Source organism: Vanessa cardui, chromosome 12 (assembly GCF_905220365.1).
Source record: "Vanessa cardui chromosome 12, ilVanCard2.1, whole genome shotgun sequence".
Lineage (NCBI taxonomy): Eukaryota > Metazoa > Arthropoda > Insecta > Lepidoptera > Nymphalidae > Vanessa > Vanessa cardui.
The window spans coordinates 3,656,646-3,680,701 of NC_061134.1; the positions used below are offsets into that span (position 1 = coordinate 3,656,646).

General features: G+C 33.3%; 1 protein-coding gene across 1 annotated transcript in view; it reads left to right on the forward strand.

Annotated features, from left to right (window-relative positions):
- The first annotated feature begins 961 nt into the window (after positions 1–961).
- Positions 962–24,056, forward strand: part of LOC124534006 — a 161,037-nt gene continuing 137,942 nt past the window's right edge. The window contains exon 1 of the mRNA XM_047109616.1: positions 962–1,314. The gene's annotated coding sequence lies outside the window, so the exon portion shown is untranslated. The remainder of the gene's footprint in view (positions 1,315–24,056) is intronic.

A 24,056-nucleotide genomic window follows, 5' to 3' on the forward strand; every position in this document is an offset into this window, starting at 1 on the left:
AGCGATTTACTTGTAATGTTTTTAAGGTTGATTGGAGGTCACTGCACATGGTCAATTGAAGCCTTTCCAGGTGTTAATTTGCGAAGGTTATTCCAATTTACAGGGGTCAGTAGAAAACTCCCGACCAGCATTATTTAGTGTATCTAGTACTTATGAGTAAAAAACTTTGTATATTGTTACCTGTATTTAATAATTACCTATGAATCTTTACTAACATGTTTTTCGAACTATAAATTAATATTTAAAATAAAAGTATGATTTAAGTTTAAAAAAAAAGAATAAAAACATCGTTTATTTGGTAATAAATAAAAATAAAGAAATAAATATATATTTATACAATAAGAGTTGCGACCTTCTCGAAGTGTGAGTTTAGCGTTACATAATGATAATAAACAATTAAAAATAGAAAAGGTCATCGTCTCGTATCATTAAAATATTTGTCGAATGATTCAGAGTTGTTAGGCTAGGTCGTTACGAATTCTGACCGGAATATGTTACAGTCAAAATAGTACTTATCATATTAAGTGTTCGTCACTAAAACCGCATCGATGTTTAATTTAATGGCGAAACTACATTGATCGTGTCAAAGTCGAGATGCGTTGATGTGGATATAGTGTGAAGACAGATGTTCGTGTTATACCACAATATAATAATACACCGTTTTAGGACGATCGAGTTTGAACAGCTTGTTTACAATTATTAAAACGACTACCGACCGACTTGAAACAATAACAAGCGAAATGAATGTCTTATAAGATAATACGTTTTCTTACACAACCCTAAAAGAACAAAACTAATAAGTTGCGGGGGCACAACAGGTAGGCAGCACACATATGCACGTGACTTGTGACCGTACTTATACAAAAGAGATCACCTGTAAATATCACCCACACACTCGTCTATCTGTAATAAATCTGCCTAACACGAACGAAGTGGTTCACTCGCACATGCGCAAGCTCGAGTCAAATCCACACGGTTCAGGTCGAGTACGAGTGACACCACACTGTTGCATTCTCACCTGTTGAGTGCTAGGTGTGAGTGTGCCTTGTGAATGTGAGTCAGCGAGGTTCAGTCGCGCCGACAGTTTCGCGCGTTGAGGTCGTACGTTTTTGCCTCGTCAGTACCACCACGTGTGTCGAATCGGTGATAAGTGGGTAGACATTTGACGATAACGTTTCTGTGATAAAAAAAAAAAATAAAAAAAAGAAACAGTGGACGGTGTCCAGTGTTTTGGTGACTTTAGCAAACTGTTCCTACCGGAGAAACTGAGGAACATTTCTGCGGTGGAGGAGTGTATTTGGAAACACCTGAAAGGTAGGTCTTTTGCTGTTTTCCGCGGAATTCGGTCCAAGTTTTCATGAGAATGACACGCGTATGACGTTAGACGTAGTACCCGACCTCGTCGTCCATCGAATTCATCTCGTTTATGATATGTGTAGGAACCGTCGAAGAATAACAAAAACCGATCGATACGCATTTGTTTTTGCGTTTCCATTTTGTTTTTGTATTGTTTTGTATATTTAAAATTTTCTAGCATTTGAATGAATATTATTGTATATTTTTCTAATGAGTTTAACTAATATTAATCAAAATATAATGTAATATATACGTTTGATTTAACAAAAACGTCAATAGTTCAAGGTATAAATTAAAATATAAACCTAATTTATCTTAGAAATGCATATTAAATGGATCTGGTAAATAGATTTTCTTCTTTTTTATTTAAATATTCGTTTAAATATTGCCAAACATTTCGCAATAAAACATTATTGTGATTTGCCTTGATGTAATTCTCGTCTAGGATTATTATTTATAACGTTTTGTTTATCGTGTACTTTAGATATTAAGAAATGGTATCATAATAATATTTACTTAGATTTGTATGCGACATAATATTATGTCGTATAAAAATGATATTAACATTACTAAACAGCAAAACTTGTATTGTTTTGTTCAGGTATTGATAGTGATAACAAACTTACGTTCTTAGTTTCCTAAGTTAGTAGCGAATTGGCGATGGAAGGAATGATTAATATTTCATACGGCGTTTATGTTTTTGGGCGGTGGTGACCACTTTACATCAGGTGGTCGCTCTCCGTCTCTCTATAAAATAAAAAGAATAACACGTAATAAGTACGAACACGCGTCATCGATACCGATTACGGTTGTAATTGCTTATAATTAGGGACATTTGTACATTAGCTCCTGTCGTGACGCTGATATGTGTGAACGGTAATTATCTGGCTCATTATGGCTAAGAAAGTACGATGGCTAACTGTTCTGGTAAAATTATATTTATTATCATTGCAAGTAGTTAGGTTATAGATCCAATATTTTTTTTTAAATTATTATTATTTAATATTTCTATAAATATGTTATTAATATTTACGTAAGTTGTAATAATAATAGTAATTGTAAGACATATTTTGAATATAAATAGTATATTCAACCGACTTCAAAAAGGAAGAAGTTATCAATTCGTCTGTATTTTTTTTAATATGTCGACGTCTGAAATAAATATATTATTTGATTTGTGATCTAAATAAAATAAAATACAAATATCAACATATAATTGTATCAGAGCTTAAATTATTTATAACTTAGTTTATATACTTAAAATTCATGACTTATCGTTAGCTCAGATAAATTTAAGAACGTTCATAATATAAAACCGATCGTGTACTAAAGTTATAGTAAGTAATGTCACTAGTTGTCAACCGCGACTTCTCTCGCGTCGGAATTCAAGAACAACAACAACAACAGCCTGTAAATTCCCACTGCTGGGCTAAAGGCTTCCTCTCCCTTTGAGGAGAAGGTTTGGAACATATTCCACCACTCTGTTCCAATGCGGGTTGGTGGAAACACATGTGGCAGAATTTCTATGAAATTTGTCACTTTCTGGTTTCCTCACGATGTTTTCCTTCACCGCTGAGCACGAGATGAGTTATAAAGACAAATTAAGCACATGAAACAGCGGTGCTTGCCTGGGTTTGAACCCGCATTCATCGGTTAAGATGCACGCGTTCTAACCACTGGGCCATCTCGATTCTATTTTTCAAGAACGCTTCACACCAAATTTCAACGAATTCAGTTCAGTCGTTTGGTTGTGAAAAGCACGTTACCTTCACGTTAATAATAATATTAGTATCTGTGTCTGTTTGTAATACTAAAATAACCACTTTTTGTTAAATGCGTACGGTAACTATAATACTTTTTTCCTATTTTTGTCTGTCTGTTTGTTTGTTCCTGGACCAATTTTGACGGGTCTTTTACTGACAGATAGCTAAGGAGTCACTATGACTACAAAAATATTTTTTTTTGTTAAATTCACACGCGCAAGAAGTTCGAGCACAGCTAGTTTGTTATAATATATAGCGGGCTCAGTTATATATATATTTGTGAGAAGATAGGCTATTACGGTTTTAATGTCATAGCCCTATAACATATTTATAGATATAGGGTTTAGTAAGGAGTCCCATTTAATTCGAATCCCTAAAAAGCATACAAATTCTGGATTTTTAAGTTTTTATTGTTTTTTTTTTTTAAATATTATGTTTCATTTATCGAAAGCGAAATTCAAAAATGCGCATTTTAAATTTAAATTAATACAGTTTTAAGCGATTGCTTAAAAATATACAGATATATAGATTTATTCTCTTAGGTCAGTCTGAAAGTTAGCCATTAATTTCAAGGTTTTGAGTTTTTTTGAGTGTACCGCTACTATATCTGCATTTATTCACATTTTATTTCATTTAAATTGTGCAGATTGATTACACAAGTTTTTTTTGCGGACGCTAATTATAGAATTTTGTTGAATTGTCGTTTTTGTAACTAATGGTTGATTTCACTTGTCTCTTTCTGAATTTGTAATTAACTGTAAAGTTGTGAATATGTTTGTGGATTTTGAGGTTTTCTTTAGTGCGTAAATTTTTATTATTGTATATTTATATTTAAAAGAGTGTAAACGTACACATATCCAATAAATTTTTGTTCGATATTTATAACAGATGATACCTCCTCATATCAATGATATCACATCTCAGGTTCTATAGTTGGTCTTCTTAAACCACTTCACCTTTGATAAGCAATTTAATTATTGTATGGAACATTATATAAATTCCACTGCTGAACTAGCTTCCTTTCCTATTGCGGATTCCGAGATTATATACCACGCTGCTTTCTAGTATTGGATGTACATTTGCCAAATTTTTAAGCAACACATATTTAGTCTTTTAGAAACGAGATGAATTACAAACATAGATTAAGTACATGAATGCTTCATCAACCATCTTAATAATAATGTCTTTAAAAAGTGACCCTCGTCTACATAAAAAAATATATACAAATCTCGAATTTGAGATGACTCTCACCAAGCGACATATGTATATTTTCTTAATAAATCAATCATACCTTTTTCAGTCTACAAACTTAATTATTAATCGTTTTTATAATTATTTTTCAGACTTATTTAATGTTAGGGTTCTTGTATATTATATAGTATATTATGTCAGTAAATAAACGATACGGTACGAAGAACTCACTTGCACTTTGTACAGTAAAAAATTTTTATACATTTGACCACATTTGGCCTTTCCAGGCATGTCGTTAACAGTTAAAAATATGTTTGTAGAAAAACTTACCAATTTTTGATTGCGTTATCTCTCATAGTATAATTTGTCAATCACAATTTGTAAATATTATTCAACTACATTATTTGCTTAATTGCTGCTGATAATATTAAATATAATTATTAAGTCTGTCGAAAAAACATTAAATAATAATTAATTATAACTCAATATCGGTCCAAATATTTTCGTTGTAAGATTTGAAATGTTGTTAATAATATATGTAACAGTTTTATTAAATTTTAAATTATTATGTTTAAGAACTTATTAATATATATCAGTATATTTATTTACCAATATTTTAAATGTCAAATTACGACAATTTGTCTGATTTATACGTAACCATTTAATTAATCGTAAATAAATAAAAAAGTGACTTCGAATCTGTATAAAAACGAAGAAAAAAATAACAGATTCTCGGTTAAGATCTAGTACATAAATCTAATTATTATCTCAATCAATGGAGTGAAAATACCTTCAGTAAATTTATTCGTTACTTAAATCCATATATATTTCTAACATTACCGAATGACAATTTAAATTTTATATAAACAAAAAGAAAATAATTTATTCGACAATATAGATTAAAAGAAGTTTGAGTTGTTGGCAATGTATTTAATGTGAGAAAAAATAAATACCCAATAGAATCTACATAACGTACGTACAGGATGCTTTTTTTTAATTAATTTAATCCTGTCACATATGATTGACTTGATTGTTTTGATATAGATTTGAACATTTTATTGGATTAACAAAAGTCGACCGCATAGTATAAAAAAACCTTTAATTTTCCGACTTATTGTCAAGGCTTTGTTGAAAATTTAAAATTTCTAGAATGTCCAAATTTATAATAAATTGTTCTTATATCTAATTATATAAAAAAAAGATGTAGTCGCATGTACTCGTATACTAAGTTTTAATATATCGTGAGGGATTGGTCTTCGTCAATACACGTTTGGAAATACGGTAAACTGATAGCCTCGGACGTTCACGCGTATTTAGATATTTGCTTATTATCGATTACAGATATCGTTGCAAAATCAGATAACTATGCGTTAATATTACATTCCATCGATAGTGATCTTAACTATTGATCAATTATAAAGTGTACGGAGACTCTGACGAGGTCCTAGTTTAATGTTTATCGTGTAATATTTCAATTTGAAGTCTATTATTTGTGTGTTTCGATAGAGTATATTCAATTTCTTTTGATATCATTATAATTAATCTTTGATAAGTAGGTATAGCGAAACACAGACAGGGCTTTGTGCAAGCCAGTCTGGGTAGGTACCACCCACTCATCAGTTAGTAGCACATTGACGATGTAAGGAATAGTTAATATTTCTTACAGCGTCATTGTCTATGGATGATGGTAACCACTTACCATCAGATGGCCCATATGCTCGTCCACCAAGCTGTACCATAAAAAATGTAACGGCGCGTAAGTAACCCTCTGCTTGATGGAGGCCTTGGTGGTTATGTGACGGAATTTCCACTGAAATGTGCATATTTCCTTACGAAAGCTTCTCTTCGTCAGCAAAGGTATAATTAATTATAAAATATATTTCCCGAATTTCATCTCTTTTTTTCTTGGTCCTTAATCTTATGGACAGACTGGAAACCGCATATAGAACTTTTATAAATATTCATAGACATAAATAAAAAGATGATTTAAAAACATGCAGTTTCCTTTTAAATGTTTCATCGACACATGCCGTCAATACGTTCGTATTGTCACAAAACAAAGCCTTTCGCATGAGACGCACGATATGTAAAGTGAAACATTCCATGGGTCGGGCGGAGGCAGCGCGACCTCGGGGACCCATTCCGTACTCTGCGCACGCGCACCGGCATCCGCATAACCTTAGGCGACATCGCTTGCACTCTGCCATGACAGACGGACTGTAATATGTGTGCGTATGTATGTACTTGGTACTTTTTATGGCTTCAATTTCTAATCTTGATTTTAATTTTTTTTTACATTTCTGTGTAAAAATTTTGTCGTTATCCTTTCTCTGATCTCGTTATTATTAGTACCAAATGATACGTTGCAGCTACTTGTATGTTTATTTATGATTTATAATTAGTACTCATTGAATATATGCTGAGATCAATATACTCGTGTATACATAAGTATAGCAACAAAATGAAGAAATAGCAGTACCTACTTAAGGTACTCGAAAATGTTATTTGACCGCAGTGATCCAAACAATTTATCATTTTTGTGTGTAATCCATAAAATCGATTTAATACTGCCACGCTTTTTACGCTATAAATGTGTAATCGCCTTGCATCCACAATGTGAAGTAAAAATCGATGAACCTGACGATCAATTCGTATAAAAATAAAAGCGTTCTACGTAATTTGAGATCACGAGTGCCTTTTTTACTGATCGTTCCGAGCGGCGAGGCAGGGTCGCGACCGGCGACCACGGAGACCACGGCGACCGCACTACGTGACAAACTGCTGGGAACACTGGAAAGACGGTTTCCTGGTTCGGACGCTGTAATGAGGATGGACACTAACAATTAGGACTTCGAATCGCTGCTTTGTTTCCGATTACAAACCGTATATTGTCTCATTTATAGAAGCCAAGCAATTTATTAAGCACGTCTTTGGTATTAACAATGATATTCTAATAAACAAATATGTTATACCCATACTAAACAACAGAAAAAAGTGTGCCGCGCCGGGGACCGTTTATTTTACATTTCGTTATACATAGCTTGATAAAAACAATAAGTAAAAGGGATAACTAGATGTTTTAATTACGCAAAACGTATTATTACGTAATTATGATGTATTATAACGTATTACTGGTATAATTTTGATGAAAATGACTAAAGGCAAACGCCCCAATTGAGACGTTTTCTAGTCTTCGTTTTTTGCGCGTTAATGACATATCTGTTTGTTAGAACATCATTGGGTCTTAATATTTAATTTCCAAATGTAAAACAGTCGAAGTTGTTGCGACAGCGCAGAGTTTTTTTTTTTTTTTTAATTCGAGACAGCCGTATTCTTTTTTGTTGAAGGTGGTCTCATAAAATGATGCATCATATTAAAATTTGCCACCAAATAATACCATCTGACAGCAGAGGCCGAGTGCGGCCGGGGTTCGAGTGCTCACGTGAGATTTTGAAATTTTTGACAGCTGCACCACATTATTTATGTATTTATCAAGTCGAATGCAAAACATGGCGGCGGAGTCACGTCGTGCATAAAATTGACAGTGATCGCGATCTCGCATTTCCATTGAGATGTGTCCGTTAAGTACAAAGCTGACAGCTGTGCATTTCTGATGCTTTATAACTATGCCGTTCGATGGCGACATCCACGACGATATTTTTCCTCGTTAAATGACTAAGTATCCCTTTGTTTTGTTTACTTTATTTCCTTATAAAATCATTGCATATTTTATCAGTGCAAAATGTATTCCGTGATTGTTATATAATCAATTAAATATATATTTAATCATCGGGCGGATGGTCATCTGATGTGTGTACGATACCTACTCAGACAAGCTGGCACAAAATCTGTTCATTCTTGATAGAAAATATTTATTACAATTTAAATCGGTGTCGAAGCGGTGGTTGTTGTCTCAAGTAAAGCACATATAATGTGTTCATTTTATGTGAGAATATATTTATCATAATATAGCTTATATTATTTATCATAATATATATGGTAGCTTCACTTAATTGTAAAATGACGATTCAAAAGTGCTTATAAAAGCCTACTTGAATAAAGTTTATTTTGATTTTGATTTTTGATTTTGATAAAATCTAATACCTGTACAATACTTTTATGAAACTGATGCCTTTAAAAATGACTAATGTTCTCGTAATTTTTTTCTTTATTTTATTATCAGTTGGTGAAGACATAAAAAATAACAACATTGCCTTTGACAAATTCGATCTCCGATAGTAGAGCACGTCGGGACAGATACAATTTATACGATTGACTGGTTTCCATCTACATTTTTCCACTTGGACAGGTGTGGGTCACGTTTGCGCGGCACGTAGTGCATCATCATGAGGTTACAAGTGCATTTTAATGATTTACACTTTTTACTCTCCCATCCTGTGAAATTGATTTGCTAATGGAAAATTTGAATAAAATGCTCTGTAATTTCGTACATTGTATTCCAATACTTGTGCGTTCGACCGTTAATATTATCTAGATCAATGCGTGTTTTCTCTGAAATGAATTGTCATTAATGTTTAATATGCGTTCCGTATGATTTTTATAGTCTTTGCCGTTTTTGGTCATGTTCCAAATTTAATATTTTAATTGATTTTGGTTATTTTGAATATTTTTTATGTTATCACGTGTTTTATTATGAACTAATTTGCTTTTGACGATTTGTAGTGTTATTATTTGATGACGAACAGAGATATGTATCTATAAATAGACTCCAATAAAGCGATACTTCTTTCAACTGCAATGACCGTGCTAGTTTTTGTCGCTGGTGTTTTTTCGTCGATAATTTCTCTGTATTTGACATCGGCAGGTGCGCGTCACGTACTCGTCATCACGCCCGTCTCCAACTGGAATCTGACAAAACGATCTCTTGTCGCGTGAAGCCGCGATTAGTCTCAGCTACAGGTGGAGGTCGACAAGTGGCTTCAGTCACGAACCTCGCACAGGTCTTTAGGGTTCCGTAGCTTGGACCATCTCTTCATATCGACACTCTAGTCTAAAGCACAATATAATAATAATAATAATAATAACTAGTATAATTCACAAATTATATTCTAAAAAGACTGCTTCATAAAATGTAATCTTACATAATATATTATTTTTAATAAATGGTTTTTATGTGAAACAGTAACTTATATCAGAATAACTTATTAAAAAGTTATAAAGAATATCGAATAAATAAACGATATATAATTACCGATTATAGCCTTAATTTGGACCGATAACGCCGGTAGCGGCTTAAGAACATTATAATTAGTGCTCAAAAATATTGACGGAGATATAAAAAAAAAAAAAACTATATTTCCTGCAGAGACAGGTTTTGTCACCCGATATGTTTACCGCGTTTTAAGATGGGCGAAGCCTTTTTACAATCACTCTTGACCGCCATGTTATATACTTTTTTTACACAACACTGCTCGAATTTCGTTTGCTCTTTGAACTGGTTTAATCGAAACAGTGTAAAAAATCCGTCAGACATACCTACGGATCGCGTGTTCCGGATCAGCGCGTTCTGCTCTATTTTATTTTATTGCTGTTTAAAATATTTTTAGTTATTTTAAATGCGTTAACGTCGTGATGTTGAAGATATTTTTTTTTAGAAAAAGTACAATTTCTTCTGACGTCAATATAATCGAACTTTACGGTTGCAATTGAAACAAATCTTTCTTATTAATATTATGAACTTTTATATATTTACTACTAGTAGTGGCCCGCGGCTTTGCTTGCGTTTTAGGGGTTGGTTGTCACGTGTTAGGCAAAAATAATAGCCGCTGTCCTTCTTTGGAGTTCAAGTTTGTTTTCTTCACAACAAATTTAATTAAATTCGGTTCATTGGTTTGGTTGTGAAAGAGCGATAGATAAACAGACAAAGTTACTTTCATATTTATAAAATTATTATTATTATATATCGTAATAAGTAAGTAAATACTAAAATATATTTGAATTAAATTATTTTTATTAAAACAGAGAACGTGTGTTATCCGTTAAGGAATTGTTGCAATGCAATGAAATATTAATGTTATAGTTTTTTAATAAGATAAAAATGGTTGTTTATAATGGAATAGAAGGCGCGACGGTCGGCGGGCAATTTGATACGTAAGTTTTGCACCTTGACCGTCGGTCGAGCGGTGCGGATTCAAAGCCCGATGTGTTGCAATTTTTTTTTGATACAGTTTTCGAATTGATAATAAATTATAGTCTTCTGATCAACCTAGATAGTTATTTAAGTAGTTCTAAAGACCGATTACATACTTGAATATACGCGTTCGCTCGTGTAAACCAGTTTGTGCATAAAACCACGCGGGACTTGGAAACGGTAGCGCGAGCGAGGAAAACCAAAATTTTGAATCGTTTACGCGAAACGGTGATACAAAATCGAAATCAATACATACTTTATTCATGTAGAGTTTTAAAAGTAATTTTGAATCGTCGTTTAACAACTATCATAAGTACAGCTACCGCCGGTTCGGAAAGTAGATACTATTGATTCTATAGCAGAGCGAGTGTTTCAACTTAAATAATTTAATAATTATTTTTTATGTTAAATTCCTAAGTTGACACAGGGTTATTTATTATGCACAATTCCTATTCCATTCATATAGAGATAAAAAGGTAGTAGATAACTGTTTTTACAATGACGCCCAGTATTTAATTTCTTACAAATAACTTAACTGTGTAAACCGGACGTGGCTAAGTCATTGAGTGTGGTCGGACCTTAAGTGTTACAAGTCCACGATGACCTAGGGTCATGAAAAACTGGAGCGAAAGTAAAAATGAGCGACTGGCGGAACTGATCGAAGGTTATAAACATCCAAAAATGGATGAAAGCACACCCAGAGAACATTACGTTTTGTAGAACGACGTTGCGTCAGTCTCCGTACGGCTCGCAAGGCCCCGTAATAATTATTAAAGGTATAATTTAATGTACGAGTATGATCCAATTAATTTAAACTGGAGCAGTTCGTATGTTTTGTCCATAAATTATACTTCGGAGTTTCCGATTTTTATTACAAGTGGGTACGAGTTTTTTTTTTCTTTTTTTTTTTTTGAACAGGATTACGTTTAATGCGTACGTAAAAATATATTTCATTTATTGTGATATATTTGTTTGTTATATGTAACAGTATTGACGTTTTGAAATGCTGAGATAGCTCAGTGGATATAGAATGTGGATTTTAGCCGTAGTTTGTGGGTTTGAATATTATCGAACCGAGCGGTGAGTTTGATTATGCCACAAGTATGTTCATCACAACGCAAATTAATCCTTCACTATAATAGGAGCGTTTGCCCATCGGTGGGCAATTTACAGGTAGTTCCACTTTTATTGATGTAGTTTCACATGTTTATTTATTAAAATAGAAGTCATGTTGTCCCGATCGAGATAGTAATAAAATCTATTTCATAATATTAATATTTATGAACGTTAGTTTGTTATCTATAAATAATAGATTTAAATTAATCAAGTTTAATTTATGCTATCTCATAAATATATAAATAACTTCATTGAGTGTTTATTTTTGTGACAGACTTATGAAATATATTTTAAAATAATGTGTATATTTAAGTGCTCATCTCAATAGTATTATGGTAGGTATAATATAACTAATAAAATGTATGTCACAAATCACATCGTTTGAATTTAAAAGTATTTGGATATTTTTTGAAAAATGAAATTTAATTTATATTTTCTTTTTCTACTATCCTACTTAATGTTTAGATTCATCATTCAATCTCGTCACAGCTTATAGAAGGAGATTACAGTCTGAAATAGTACATAGGATTTCAACTCGGAATAATACCCAGTTCCTACTGGATAGTATAAGGAATATTTGTTTGTTTATAAGCGATTAATTCTGAAACTAATGTACCAATTTTATAATTCTTTCACAGTCAGAAACCTTATTAATCCAAGAGTAACATAGGGTATAGATTTTTAATCATTGAACCTAAAATGGTCTTTGGCTAGAAGAAAAGCGCATCCATTCTTATCTGTGATTCTAATGACATTGTCAGTAATACATTAATACTATGCGTTAATAATTAATAATCACGGATTTAGTCAATATATGCTTAATCTTACCTTGGTGAAATTGATAGTCAATCCTACAGGTTAAATTTAAATAAGCAACTTTTTATTTAATGAATATTTATTATTTTTATTTAATATTATTAAAGAAATAGCAAAGGTATATATATAAATATATTCGATATAATTTCACTTTCAATATTTTCTTGTTGTTGTTTACTCGTGCACCAGGAAGTTTGCCAGTTCACCTTCCTTTCACAAACTGTAAAAGGTATGTCATCGTTGTTGTTGATAAAAATTGTGTTGATATTTAATATATAAAAAATGTCGCGAGGTTAAGCGAATAGTTTATTTGCTTTTAATGTAGATTATTGTTTGACAATTTTGTATTTATTTTTTTGGTTTTATGGAATGTATTAAATAGAAATGAATTGTACTTTGGCGGTAAATTAAGAGTGAGACGGAATGTTACATGAAAATGTTTTTTTTTAACGAATTTTTCAAAAAATTCAAACGAATTTGAATTTCTGTTTAATTAATTTCATGTAAGTATGTCATAATCACTAAAAGTGTAGCATTAAGTATAGAGTTGCTATTAAAATGAGGAAGTTTAAGCGATTTTTTTGCATGTGACATTCCAGTCTTCCTGATTGGTCTAAGATTAATTTGTATGATCGAAGTATCACTAACAAATTGATTACGTCGTCAGTTATATATACGGTATATAAATGAATTTTATATATGTATATACATGTTATAAATAAATATTGGACGACGTCACATACATTACTCTGATCAAATGTAAGTAGCTGAAGCACTTGTGTTATGGAAAATGAGAAGTAATGACGGCACCAAAATACCCAGAACCAAGACAATATAGAAAACTAATGAACATTTTTTACATCGACTCGGCCAGGAATCGAACCCGGGACCTCGAAGTGGCTTACCCATGAAAACCTGTGTACACACTACTCGACAACGGAGGTCGTCATTTTCAATTTATATCAAGTTCGTGTTAGAAAGATCGTGTAAGTAAGTAGCGGACCTTATAACCCGTGGAAATAGGTAAGGCAATAGAAAGTATTTAAAAGGGTAATTTCACGGGGGCCTGCCCGTGCCGCCCAATTCTATTGTGAACCGGTAATAGCCGACAATTATCCACATGAGCTTGCGTCTGCCATGACACACTCGTGTTTGTCTCCGTTGTGTGTTACGACACAAAGATGTCGAGAGATCTGTTCTCGAATAGCTTCTACATAACAATTGACTGCTACAACGAATTTGGATCTAGATTGTACTTTACTATCACCTGTGTATCGATTTTTATTTCCTTAATAATTAATTAGCTTTTCATTCGATTTAATTCTGTAAAATATCGATTCAATAACGCCTGTCCGACCTAATGGTACTTTCCTCCTACGAGAGTAGAGGATTTGCTTTCAGTAATTATCTGAAAATAAACTGGTTTTTAAATTCCAACGTATTAAATATATGCGTACGTAAACAGTTTACTGCATACTATAAGTATGAGTGTATTTTGTTGCACGATAGGTATAGAAAATTCATAGCACTGGTCACTTGTTTACTTCGGGTCATATGGAGGTCACGCGTGTCAGGCCCCAAGTGATCAGAATGCCTAAGTAATCATTTGCTTGAATTGCACAAAAATTCGTGTTTTCAGGTCAATGAACTGTACCTTCACGCAATTTCCCATAGGATCGGCTATGCATAATACATGACATGACCTTAAGGCCAATCAACCTACGCTCCTAAAGGACAAGCATTTCGAACCATAGATGTAATAAATTGTTTGTTACATTGTTGTAAACCGTTCCACTGGCTCCTCTACGAACGTAAGCTTCCTCTGGTTTCGCACGAGTAGGTACATAGTAGATCGTGTGTTCCAAGAGTTTTTGTTGTATCTAAACGATATAAGCTGATATCATCCTTATTTTTGTCCAACACGCAGTCGAATGTATATGTTCTGAAAGTAAATATCTTAAGCCCATGTACACTATAATACTGGAACATTTTTCGGTTACCAATACGGAAAGGCAATACAAGGCAATAAATGTATATTGAAATATCCATCTGCGGAAATATATACGAATTCTTAAAGTAAAATAACAACATGTAATGTTAGAATATGAAATGAATGTAAGTTTAGCTCTCTTCAACTCTATAATATAATATACTATGTATAATTGTATATAAACTAACATTTTTTGTATTTTAAATGTTAGAAAAAAGTAAGTACATACTGATTTTCTTGCAGGTTCTTCTCGGTAGAATCTATATACCAAACGGTTGATAGATTTACTTTATACTCATGTAAAATACCGATTCAATATTGCTTGCTTACTTGAATATTTTTATTTGATTTGATTAAAAAATACTTAGGGAGATATTACTTCTATCAGAAGTAATTGACACTTATAAATGCTTAAGTAGGCTAAGTTAGCATTGCACGTCTGTAAGTCCACCCCTTGGGTGGTACGAAAAATAATAATTCAAGTTAAACAAGACGGCGACGCCTCATTTACTTACGTCAACCGTCAGTGTCAGATTCGAGTTCAACTGTTCAAGTCATTATTGCTACGAAAACTGGATCCGGCGGTCCGGTCCGGTTATTTACGGACGCCGTGCGACAATGGGTCTAATTGACGTTTAATCGCGATCGAAACACTAACGAACCGGGGCCGGACCGAGAGGGTTCCGTTGGACGTGAGGTAATCACACGCAGATACATGATCGAGCGCCTAATTCTATTTTACGTTTTACATATCTCGATCGATCGAGATAACGATTTTCGATTTTCGGATGATGTTTTATTAAGAGTACAAAGTCGACCGAAACGCCTTCAATTAAAATTGTTCAATTAAATACAGTCGGCGTAAGAGAAGGTTCGTCACCTTAAGATCTATTTTCGTGTGCTCTGTATGAGCGATAATCTGCTTTACCGATTGAGAATGACATATTACGTCGCAATGATTTGATGATTAGATTCAAAAGGTATTAAGAGTTTAAGACTTTAAGATGGCCCAGTGGTTAGAACGCGTGCATCTTGACCGATGATTGCGGGTTCAAACCCAGGTAAGCACCGCTATATATATGTGCTTAATTTGTGTTTATAATTCATCTCGTACTCGGCGGTGAAGGAAAACATCGTGAGGAAACCTGCATGTGTCTAATTTCATCGAAATTCTGCCACATGTGCATTCCTCCAACCCGCATTGGAACTGCGTGGTGGAATGTGTTCCAAACCCTCATTAATGGAAGAAGAGGCCTTATCTCAGCAGTGGGAAATTTACAGGCTGTTACTTTACTTTACTTTAAGACTTGATAAAGGAATGAATTTGAAAATTGACGAAGGTTTTCTTACACTGACTGTACATTACATACTCGCTATGATAGACACTTGATTCGTATAATCTCTCACATGAGACTCGTATAATAGAAAATAATAGCGGAATGTCTTAAGCTGATTAAGAGACTTCGCAATTATTTTAAACAAGATCCAGTTCGACATAGAAGTTTATAAAGATATAGAGACTTCTTTTACATAATATATATATCTGATATTTTGGTGCTGCAGACACACATGTGGATTTTCAACTGACATGTGTAGGATTCCTCACGACATTTTTCTTAATGCATTATGAGTCCAAATTAAGCTCATTTTTTAAATTCAATTGACCGTTCACCTGAAATTGAATCCACGAACCTCTGTTGGTTTTTTTATAAGCTTAACGTAGGCTAGTTATTTTTGAAATTTGTAGAAATTCCATTTAATAAATTAAGTCAAATGGAAATATGATGAAGTTTTTAAAACTGTACTGATTTGAATAATTTAAATATATATCTCGTTTTATATTTAAACGAATTCTTTATTAAACAAGAACATAACGTAAACAAATGAACTGCATATTTCTACCGCTAATGAATTAGTTAGCATTTTCTACCGGGAGCTCTGGAACAGGACGCATAAAGCAGACGCTTTATTACGAAGTTGACAGTGAGTATTTAAACAAGGCGAGTGCGGTAACCAATGCGAGGTGGGCACAGACAACAGACAAATAATGTATAAACCTATAAATCTATACTAATATTATAAATGTGAAAGTAACACTGTCTGTCTGTCTGTCGCTTTTTCAGGATCAAACCGTTGAACCGAATTTGATGAAATTTGATACTCCTGAAAAGGATATAGGCTACTTTTTGCCTAATACATGACGACTAACAACCTAAAACGTGAGCAAAGCAGCAGCTGATTATTAGTAGGATTATAAAAAATAACGATATACATATATTCCATGCAGAGTTAGAGATCCAAGCTCAAAATGCCAAAAAAAGGGACTGCTACTCGCTCGTATATTTTGTATTCAGACCAAAGAAGAACCGGAAGGAAACGTAACAGGATAGTATACATGACATCGATGTGTTATACACAAATGGTTCATAGCATATTTTTGAGCATCATGAATATTAAATATATTTAAATTTTATGTTCAAAATTCAATGTTTGATAAACATTGATTGGTTGTCTGTTTGTGCTCGTGGGGACGCTTCTCTTAATAATTCCACTTGACTGTGTGGAATGTGGACTGTTTGTGCAGGCTCGAAAAGTACTGTTCATATATTAATCTCAACTGCAGTATTCCTCAAGCTTTCCAATGTGTCAGGGAATTGAAAGCAATCAAAACTGGCTACTAGAGTGTAGGGACGGACTCGATGAGGATCGACGATCTTGTGACGGTCGCGGAAAGTCGCTGGATCTGTTTAGTGGATCGGCCGTCCTGGCCTACCAGCTGTGATGATGTTGATGTATGATAAAAAACGTCTCTCATAAAAAATCTTGACCATATATATTTTTAAATAGAATATACATAAATATTAAATGACCGTTTGAATCAGTCTTATGTCTACCGATATAGAGGAGTTTTAAAATATGAGTTTTGTGAACGTAAATTTACCCGACGAAAGAATTATTTGCCGGTGGCTCTTTATGCCTAATATACATACAGATTCCCGCCGAGTTGCATGACATCTTTTAATATTTACTATTATTCATTTATAGTGTAATTTTATGTATTTATACGAAATAACACCGTCGCCGTTGGTGGCGTTATTAACATTTGTTACTTTGTCCATACATCTACTGTATGAATTTGCAAATTGTTTGAACGTAAATTGTGGGAATTTTATAAATACTTATATAAAATGTATGCAAATGACAATGATTTTAGATAAGTACTAAGTATATTTTTTTAGCTGTATTCTTAACTAGTATTGGAGATGTTTTTGGAATGAATCACTTTAGTAGGTATAGCGTGTTATGTAGTTTATGGAAAGCAAGGTAAATGTCACAAGATATTAACGCATCGTAAACATTTCTAACGAATAGCGCGTACATCACGCCCAGCGTATTCCCCGCATAGTGCGGAGTGAAAACGTCACATTCCTCCGGTCGCAAGAATCTCATCGTGTTCTGTTTACCAAACAGTCTGCGAATGCGTCTCTTTGTGACCTTAGCGGGAACTTGTGTTGCTATAACGTCCACTTCGTTTGAAATGACGTGCGTTAGCGCCCGCCGTTTATTGATTACACAGGTCTATTTCAACGCTGTGAATTTTGATCTGATTCAAATCGAGATTGCATTTTACTTTATATTTTTTCAGAGTATTTGTGCGCACCGTTTAAGAAAATTATAGTCATATTAATGAAGTATTCATAGGAATTGACTTTATAAGCGCTACAGATTTATAAGAAAAATTGCAAGCTGATGCTGTACTAAAAAGTTGAAATCTTCATTCATTGAAAAAGTAGTTTTATGTAACTTGTTCGATATAAAATCAGTGTTAAATATAAACGATAATATACTAGAATTAAAATAAGAAGATTCAAGGTAATAGCGATATTGTTTAGTTTCTTATTAAAGTAGTATTCTTGCTGCATTAGGCTGGTGGCTGACCTAAATATATTATCGCAACGTAACAACCGCAACGAGCGCGATACATTACAGCGTCTGTTAAAAATGTGCGTAAAGAGCTCGTCTCGAGCGCAGTGCTCAGCTGTGCTCTGAAAGATGTATAAAGTAACAGCCTGTGAATTTCCCACTGTTGGGATAAGGCCTCCTTTTCCATTAAGGAGAGGGTTTGGAACATATTCCACCACGCTGTTCCAATGCGGGTTAGAATGTATAAATAATATATAATCTACTTTGTAGATATACAGAAACAGATTCATAGAGATTCAAAGGGATGTGTTTGTTCAACCTTTCAATCTGATGTTATAACATGATTACAAATAACTATAGGGTAAGTTATTTTCAGTGTTATTTATAAAAACCAACAGTGGTTCTACGAGCTACAGCTTAATACGAATGTTCATATTGTAACACATTACAGTACATACATTACAGTACATTCTTACTATTATTCAAATTATTCTCCACACACACACTCACACATACATACACACAGCCTTATGTAATTTATGATACTGTATGTTGAAATTTATCGTAAACTTATTGTTATTGGTATGTTTGGTGTGTCTTCATTTAACGGGCTGTCCTAGTTTTATAATGATTTAATTGTTACCAAAAATCTTTATTTTTAATTTTCCATTGATTTCAAAAGATACACACTACCTTACTTTTTTATATTTGACCTTGCAACATTCTAATAAAGAGAAATATTATTCAAATGACATTTGTATTGCCAATAGATGTACCCAAATAAAGCAATGCCAAGGATTCCGTGTCATCTTTGAAATATTTAATCGTTAAAATGTATTGAGGTTTAATTTCATTTAATATTTAAGCAAGTTACGTATACGTTGTTTTGTATGAAATGTGTATGATTTGCGTCAGAAATGAGTAAATTTTAGAATTATTCAATCATTAGACACGTTTCGTTCAACTTAACATGAAAATATGACGCTTTAATTCGTATCTGTTTTACATTTGTACACTTGCGGACAAGAAAACGTACCGTGAGATATTTATATACATACAACATTGTTGTGTACAGGGCGGGCATGTGTTGCATCGTTATGTTTCTTCAGTATATATCAGTTATAATTACCGGTATGCTATAAAATCAAATTTCGACAGTAATTCCGAATCTATTTTCAAAAATGAAATCGCTTTTTTTGAATAAATTTATGTTTTTCTTGCTTGCATTTAATATATCTTAAGTAATATTGGAAATGCGTAAGTCAGTTTGTCCTGTCACCTATTTGTTACGATTTTACGTCTAATTATTAAACCGATCACCATTCAATTTTGCGTACACGCAGGCAATTGGAATACCGAAACAGGCGTAAGGTACTTAAGTCATACTTCTTGATAATTGTATTTAACTTTCTTAGGCTATATTTATCTTTATTTATTTAAGTTTCTTGTCGGTAGATTCCGGATCGGACGCTACCGGCGTTACTTTTAATAAAGATCTGTAAACTGACAATTCAAAAAGACTTGTAAAACCGTACTTCAATAAAGTATATTTTAATAAATCTGTCCCCTCCTCACACGCGAAAGGAGTTGCGGACGGAAACTAGTTCGTTATAAATCAATAATTAATAGTCGCTATTTACAAAGTGTTATGCAATAAAGCAACGATTCAGCCCTTATAGGTTTCACTTAAATTAAAATACCGAGCGAAAGCGCTCCAATCAGCTAGCAGGATATAACCTATTAGTGTGTCAATTCCAATACGTTTAATTGCCGGTATATACTTATTTATGTCATCGGGTGTACGACAGGTAATTATCGTCGTATACTGCGTGACAAATGACGGTAACACCTTTGTGTTTTGACCTTGCGAGCGACCCCGTACGTAGTGACTGCTAAGTCGGGTCAAAACTGTATATTATAGTTGTAAAATAAATTGTTATAAATACTGTTTTTTTTTAATTCAAAATTTGGGCACTCAATCTCAAGAAAAGGATAATATCTATGTAAATGAATTTTTTTTATCAATTATTATCAATTATTTAGATATATTTTCTTGTTTGGATTTTGTTCGATGTAAGTTTACTTTGTAAACAATAACAATCCCCAACAATTTCCGTGGTTTTCCTGTTAGCAACCCATACTAATGAAGTTTTATCAAAATAACGAGTATTTCTTTTTTTATTATTTTTAATTATACTTTGCAAAATAGTATGACTAACACTGAATATTGTTATTTGTAATGATGATAATGTCCTCCTGACCGCTTTCGGCCATAGCGGACATTCTTAAAAGAGGCTAGCCTTCTGCGGTCGACATTAGCGCACAATTGTGTGCGCAAAATTAACCCCTACTTAATTAACGTATTCTTTCATTCACATAGTTTGATAGGACACGACCGAAGAGAAAAAGGCGTTTGACAAATAGCTTTAAGAGATTTTTAAGTCACTTTAGTACTTTGGCTATTAAGAATTCGATATTTCGGAAATTTCGATAGCGAGACAAAGATTCTGTAATTTACTCGGCGCGGGATTTGAACGAAAACCTCGGAGCCTTCTATTGTATAAATTAGCCATCCAGTGGATAGGAATGAATGTAAGATGTTATAAATTTATAACGCAATCATTACACAACAATATCTATACTAATATTATAAATGTCTGTCCCTCTTTCAATACCAAACCAATGAACCAATTTTGATGAAATTTATTATGAAGTAAACTTGTACTCCATTGGCTACTTTTTTGTGCAACACATGACAACTAAGCCCTAAAACGTAAGCTCAGCCGCGAGCAATAATTTTTTCCATAACACAAGTGCTTTAGCTACTTACATTGGGATCAGAGTAATGTATGTGATGTTGTCTCAAATTTATTATTATTATTATAGCTAATTTATTTATTTATTTTTACTCATATTATATTACATTTTTAAATATAAAATACAAACATATGTATAAAATATATTTAAAAATATAAAATACAGAGGCCAACCAGTGACGGGAACAGGGTCTAAGCCACCGGTGGTCAGGGCTCCAAAGAGAGGAACTTCCTCACAATACGCGCCGTGCCGAGGAGTACTGCCTTCTGCATCAGGCCCTTGACCCAGCTGTCTAACGAGAGTCTCTTAAGATGTTGGTCGAGGCTCTTGGCCATTAGGCCATTCGCTGAAACAACTATCGGCACAATAACTGCTGTATCCACATCCCACATGTCGACAACCTCGTGAGCTAAGTCAAGATATTTTATTTGTTTATCCTTCTCAGCTTTCACGAGATTCTCATCATGAGGGATGGTGATGTCAACAATTATCGTGCGGCGCTCTGACCGATCTATCACCACTATATCAGGCTTGTTGGCGACAACAGTCCTGTCAGTGATTATAGATCGGTCCCAGTACAGTGTGATATGACCATTCTCGAGAACTGGGTCGGGCACATACTTGTAGTATGGTACCTCTGATACCACAAGACCGTATCGAAGTGCAAGTTGTTGATGGATAATCTTGGCCACTTGATTATGTCTGTGCAAATACTCTCCGTTAGCAAGACGAGAACAACCGGAAATAATATGTCTAAGGGATTCGCCCGGAGTGTGACACGCCCGACATATGTCCACCGTGCCATCCCTCACAATATACCTCCGGTAATTGTTCGTCATGATAACTTCATCCATAATCGCACAGACAAAACCTTCGGTTTCACCAAATAGGTTACCGAACCGTAGTTATTATTATTATTATTATAAATAACTATGTAGTATGTACATATTTATTTTTTATTCGAACATAAAACTCAACAGTTAATTTAATATGTATAAGTAGTTAAAAATACTTAAAATGCAATGAATGTATTGTATTTTCAAATAAACTACTAAAATGTCTTTCGTATAATTTACCTTCTATTCGTATCGCCGATCGCATTACACGTCTGCTGCGAGGTGCCACGGTTTCAAGTGTCAAATGTTTTTGTGACCTCCGCAAAGCTTGACCTTAATCTGACACGTAACGACCGCTGTCTCTTTGTTGTTTTTAATCTGTATACAGTAATTAAAGTTTTCATTTGCGAGATGTCTGATATTAAGGTTATGAGGTTCGTGATGTATGTTTGTTTTATTAATTTAATTTGTATTTGTTTATTTCATTATTATAAGTAATTGATTCGTTGGTCCAGTGGATGTTCTATGTAACTTTCTGAGGTCTTAGATTGTAATCGTGGATCAGGAAAATAAAATTAATTAGGTCACATAAATCATATGAAAATTGAATGTCGCTTGTACGCACGTGTGTTCAATTTTCGATTTAGATTCCTGTGCTATAATCACAAAGCTATGTCGTATCAACTTGTTTAATTAATGTTAATAATTAATATAATAATCTACGGTTAAGGAAAATATCTTAAGGAAATCTACAAGTGTCAGAATGATTTCTGTCACATGTACATTTGTGCTGGAATCAACTCGAGATCTTTTCTTCTATGCCCAGCAGGTAGATATTTTCATATACTTTATTTTCACCAATCTGCAATGGAACAGCATCGTAAAGTCAACCCTAAAAACTATAAGATAAGTCTAGATTATTTTATCTTATCAGTAAGTTATTTACATTTCCTCATTCCATCAATTTACGCAATTTACTCATTCCTAGTTAATATTCATTGATTAATGAATATTCCTATACGTATATACGCTACTAATCAATTAACGACATTTTGGTTATAACTTTAAATAACTATAACCAAAAAGTCATAAAAGCACACTCTTGAATTGAATGTAAAGTTACCACCGGTTCGGAGATTAGAGGTAGATTCTACTGAAAACCGAAAATAAACTGTATTTACTATTCTCAACCGTTTTAAATTTTAATGTACCAAATTATTTATTTTATACAAACGCACAACCTTTGAGTGCTCTGGAAACGATATTCAAAATTTGGTAATCAGATACGAAAATAGACAGGCGTCTATCAAGTTACCTGATATAATCATTTAATTTAAAAATCAATTATGTTGTTTAAAATCATGTTCTTAATAACTTAGTATGCTGGAAATTGTCGCGTTGATAGCAACACGTAAACTATTAACAGTTGAGTTATGAGCTCGGTGACACGACTGCTATTATAAAGACGAGTTCAGCTTTATATTCCGACCTTGCGCCCGTGCCGAAGGCTGAGCGTGTCTCATTGTGTTACGGCGTCTGTTTTAAGCCGAATGCTCACTGACTCGATCATCTATTTTTCAATAAAGGCTTGTCCTCACACTCTGATTTCAGGAAATAGACACTGAAACTATAATCAATATGTTATTATAAATTATACATTTTAAATTAAAATTAACTGTCACAGTCAGCTTTAAAGTTATTCTGGAGGAACAGGGGTCACAAAATATTGGAAATCTTGGAATAGCAGACAAGTTTTTTATTAGTGAAGGTATGAAATAATTTGTTTATTCTTTGTATTGGTAACTTTAAAAATAGTAATAGGTAAAACTATCATAATGTGATTACATCTAAATATCAGGGGCAGATAGAGCTCCCTATCTGCCCCAGGGCAGTTGGCAAGGTTGCTTGCTCCTAAATCCGGCAATGTTAATTATGATATTAATTTTACTTACTGTAAAGAAAAGCCGCTAATATTTATAACAACTGAGTAAAAGTTTAATTACATAATAAAATAAGGTTGTATATGAGTATGGTTAATTTTATTGCTACATTTACTTAAATCGGGATACGTATGTACCATATTTTTTGTTTTTATT